Genomic DNA, 5,000 nt, shown 5'->3' with positions numbered 1-5,000 from the left:
CTTCTCCTCTCTTTCCTCCTCTCATCCTTTCCTCCTTGCCTCCTCTCCTCCTTGCCTCCTCTCCTCTCTTTCCTCCTCTCCTCCTTGCCTCCTCTCACCTCTTTCCTCACCTCGCCCTTATCAACCTTCGGTTTCGTCTTCGTATTTGATGTTTGGTTCTGTTTGTTTGTTTGTTTGTTTGTTTGTTTTTGTTGTTGTTTTAGTGTGCGTTTGTGTTTGTGTTTGTTTTGGCTGTCTTTGTTTCTGTCTGTGTTGTTTTATGTATCTGTCTGTGTCTTTCTGTTTTTTTTTGTTTTTTTTTTTTCTCTGTCTCTCTTCCTGGAGGAAGGGAGAGAGATAGAGGGAGAAGAGATATGGAGGAATGGAGAGGGAGAGATATGGAGGAATGGAGAGGAAGAGAGAGATGGAGGGAGAGGGAGAGAGATGGAGAAAGGGAGAGGGAGAGAGATGGAAGGAGGAAGTGGGAGGGGGAAGGAAGGAGGAAGAAGGGAAAGAGAAGGAAGGAGGAAGGGAGGAGGGAGAGAGATGGAGGAAGGGAGAAGGAAGGAGGAAGGGAGAGGGAGAATGAAGAAGGAAGATAAAGGGAGAAGAAAGGAGGAAAGGAGAAAGAGAGAGATATGGCGGGAAGGGAGAGGGGGAAGGAAGGGAGAAAGGAGGGAAGGAAAATAGAGGGATGAAGAAGGGAGACAGAGAGAAAGAGAAAAGGAATAAGAGGAAGGGAAACACAAGATAAGTAAGAACGAGACAGACAGACAGACAGGACAAAAAAAAGGAAAAGAAGAAAGACCAAGAGACAAACCACAAACCAAACCAAACAACCGTATAATAACTACAAAAAAAACATAAAAGAAATAAAAACAAAATCAAGCGAATCAACTAAAAAAAAAATAATAAAAGAAATAAAAACAAAATCAACTACAAAATAAATCATAAAACAAATAAAACAAAATCAAGCGAAACCATCTCGAAAGCCTACAAAGAAAAAGGAAAAAAAAAGAAAAAGAAAAAGAAAATTCTACATCAGACGAGGAAAAGGGGATTCGATCTTCATATCTACGAGGGATTTGTCATCAACAGCCATTCTTGACGTCTGAAATGAGGGATTGTCTTTGTTTTTTGTTTTCGTTGTTTTTGTTTTTTGTTTTCTTTGTTTTTGAAATTTGGTTTTCTTTGTTTTTGTATTTTGTTTTCTTTGTTTTTATTTTTTGTTTTCTTTGTTTTTGTATTTTGCTTTCTTTGTTTTTGTATTTTGTTTTCTTTGTATTTTGTATTCTTTGTTTTTGTTTTTTGTTTTCGTTGTTTTTGTATCTTGTTTTCTTTGTTTTTGTTTTTTGCTTTCTTTGTTTTTGTATTTTGTTTTCTTTGTTTTTGTATTCTTTGTTTTTGTATTTTGTTTTCTTTGTTTTTGTATTCTTTGTTTTTGTATTTTGTTTTCTTTGTTTTTGTATTCTTTGTTTTTGTATTTTGTTTTCTTTGTTTTTGTATCTTGTGTTCTTTGTTTTTGTATTTTGTTTTCTTTGTTTTTATTTTTTGTTTTCTTTGTTTTTGTATTCTTTGTTTTTGTATTTTGTTTTCTTTGTTTTTGTATTCTTTGTTTTTGTATTTTGTTTTCTTTGTTTTTGTATTCTTTGTTTTTGTATTTTGTTTTCTTTGTTTTTGTATCTTGTGTTCTTTGTTTTTGTATTTTGTTTTCTTTGTTTTTATTTTTTGTTTTCTTTGTTTTTATTTTTTGTTTTCTTTGTTTTTGTATTTTGCTTTCTTTGTTTTTGTATTTTGTTTTCTTTGTATTTTGTATTCTTTGTTTTTGTTTTTTGTTTTCGTTGTTTTTGTATCTTGTTTTCTTTGTTTTTGTTTTTTGCTTTCTTTGTTTTTGTATTTTGTTTTCTTTGTTTTTGTATTCTTTGTTTTTGTATTCTTTGTTTTTGTATTTTGTTTTCTTTGTTTTTGTATTTTGTTTTCTTTGTTTTTGTATTCTTTGTTTTTGTTTTTTGTTTTCTTTGTTTTTGTATCTTGTGTTCTTTGTTTTTGTTTTTTGCTTTCTTTGTTTTTGTATTTTGTTTTCTTTGTTTTTGTATTTTGTTTTCTTTGTTTTTGTATTTTGTTTTCTTTGTTTTTGTATTTTGTTTTCTTTGTTTTTGTATTTTATTTTTATTTGTTTTTGTATTTTGTTTTCTTTGTTTTTGTATTTTGTTTTCTTTGTTTTTGTATTTTGTTTTCTTTGTTTTTGTATTTTGTTTTCTTTGTTTTTGTATTTTGTTTTCTTTGTTTTTGTATTCTTTGTTTTTGTATTTTGTTTTCTTTGTTTTTGTATTTTGTTTTCTTTGTTTTTGTATTTTGTTTTCTTTGTTTTTGTATTTTGTTTTCTTTGTTTTTGTATTTTGTTTTCGTTGTTTTTGTTTTTTGTTTTCGTTGTTTTTGTATTTTGTTTTCGTTGTTTTTGTATTTTGTTTTCGTTGTTTTTGTATTTTGTTTTCTTTGTTTTTTGTATTTTGTTTTCTTTGTATTTGTATTTTGTTTTCTTTGTTTTTTGTATTTTGTTTTCGTTGTTTTTGTATTTTGTTTTCGTTGTTTTTGTGTTTTGTTTTCTTTGTTTTTGTATTTTGTTTTCTTTGTTTTTGTATTTTGTTTTCTTTGTCTTTGTATTTAGTTTTCTTTGTTTTTGTGTTTTGTTTTCTTTGTTTTTGTTTTAATCTTTGTTTTTGTATTATTCTTTGTTTTTGTTTTTATCTTTGTTTTTGTATTTTGTTTTCTTTGTTTTTGTATTTTGTTTTCTTTGTTTTTGTATTTTGTATTCTTTGTTTTTTATTTTGTTTTCTTTGTTTTTGTATTCTTTGTTTTTTATTTTGTTTTCTTTGTTTTTGTATTCTTTGTTTTTTATTTTGTTTTCTTTGTTTTTGTATTTTGTTTTCTTTGTTTTTGTATTTTGTTTTCTTTGTTTTTTTATTTCGTTTTCTTTGTTTTTGTATTTTGTTTTCTTTGCTTTTGTATTTTGTTTTCTTTGTTTTTGTATTTTGTTTTCTTTGTTTTTGTATTTTGTTTTCTTTGCTTTTGTATTTTGTTTTCTTTGTTTTGGTAGTTTGTATTCTTTGTTTTTTTTTCTTTGTTTTTGTTTTATGTATTCTTTGTTTTTGTTTTTTGCTTTCTTTGTTTTTGTATTTTGTTTTCTTTGTTTTTGTATTTTGTTTTCTTTGTTTTTGTATTTTGTTTTCTTTGTCTTTGTATTTAGTTTTCTTTGTTTTTGTGTTTTGTTTTCTTTGTTTTTGTTTTATGTATTCTTTGTTTTTGTTTTTTGCTTTCTTTGTTTTTGTTTTTTGCTTTCTTTGTTTTTGTATTTTGTTTTCTTTGTTTTTGTATTTTGTTTTCTTTGTTTTTGTATTTTGTGTTCTTTGTTTTTGTATTTTGTGTTCTTTGTTTTTGTATTTTGTGTTCTTTGTTTTTGTATTTTGTGTTCTTTGTTTTTGTATTTTGTGTTCTTTGTTTTTGTTTTTTGTTTTCTTTGTTTTTGTATTTTGTCTTCTTTGTTTTTGTATTTTGTTTTCTTTGTTTTTGTATTTTGTTTTCTTTGTTTTTGTATTTTGTTTTCTTTGTTTTTGTATTTTTTATTCTTTGTTTTTGTATTTTGTATTATTTGTTTTTGTATTTTTTATTCTTTGTTTTTGTATTTTGTTTTCTTTGTTTTTGTGTTTTGTTTTCTTTGTTTTTGTATTTTGTTTTCTTTGTTTTTGTATTTTGTATTCTTTGTTTTTGTATTTTGTTTTCTTTGTTTTTGTATTTTGTTTTCTTTGTTTTTGTATTTTGTTTTCTTTGTTTTTGTATTTTGTTTTCTTTGTTTTTGTATTTTGTTTTCTTTGTTTTTGTATTTTGTTTTCTTTGCTTTTGTATTTTGTTTTCTTTGTTTTTATTTTTTGTTTTCTTTGTTTTTGTATTTTGTTTTCTTTGTTTTTGTATTTTGTTTTCTTTGTTTTTGTGTTTTGTTTTCTTTGTTTTTGTATTTTGTTTTCTTTGTTTTTGTATTTTGTTTTCTTTGTTTTTGTATTTTGTTTTCTTTGCTTTTGTATTTTGTTTTCTTTGTTTTTGTATTTTGTTTTCTTTGTTTTTGTGTTTTGTTTTCTTTGTTTTGTATTTTGTTTTCTTTGTTTTTGTATTTTGTTTTCTTTGTTTTGTATTTTGTTTTCTTTGCTTTTGTATGTTGTTTTCTTTGTTTTTGTATTTTGTTCTCTTTGTTTTTGTATTTTGTATTCTTTGTTTTTGTATTTTGTATTCTTGTTTTTGTTTTCTGTTTTCTTTGTTTTTGTGTTTTGTTTTCTTTGTTTTTATTTTTTGTTTTCTTTGTTTTTGTATTTTGTTTTCTTTGTTTTTGTATTTTGTTTTCTTTGTTTTTGTATTTTGTTTTCTTTGTTTTTGTATTTTGTTTTCTTTGCTTTTGTATTTTGTTTTCTTTGTTTTTGTATTTTGTTTTCTTTGTTTTTGTATTTTGTTTTCTTTGTTTTTGTATTTTGTTTTCTTTGTTTTTGTATTTTGTTTTCTTTGCTTTTGTATTTTGTTTTCTTTGCTTTTGTATTTTGTTTTCTTTGTTTTTGTATTTTGTTTTCTTTGTTTTTGTATTTTGTTTTCTTTGTTTTTGTTTTTGTTTTCTTTGTTTTTGTATTTTGTTTTCTTTGTTTTTGTATTTTGTTTTCTTTGTTTTTGTATTCTTTGTTTTCTTTGTTTTTGTATTTTGTTTTCTTTGTTTTTGTATTTTGTTTTCTTTGTTTTTGTTGTTTTTTTTTCTTTGTTTTTGTTTTTTATTTTCTTTGTTTTTGTATTTTGTATTCTTTGTTTTCTTTGTTTTTGTATTTTGTTTTCTTTGTTTTTGTATTCTTTGTTTTCTTTGTTTTTGTATTTTGTTTTCTTTGTTTTTGTATTCTTTGTTTTCTTTGTTTTTGTATTTTGTTTTCTTTGTTTTTGTATTTTGTTTTCTTTGTTTTTGTTTTTTGTTTTCTTTGTTTTTGTTTTTTGTT

The sequence above is a fragment of the Penaeus vannamei genome, chromosome 22, assembly GCF_042767895.1.
Source record: "Penaeus vannamei isolate JL-2024 chromosome 22, ASM4276789v1, whole genome shotgun sequence".
In the NCBI taxonomy this organism is placed as follows: Eukaryota; Metazoa; Arthropoda; class Malacostraca; order Decapoda; family Penaeidae; genus Penaeus; species Penaeus vannamei.
The sequence above is the reverse complement of the archived record's forward strand: the minus strand, read 5'-3'. Positions refer to the sequence as shown.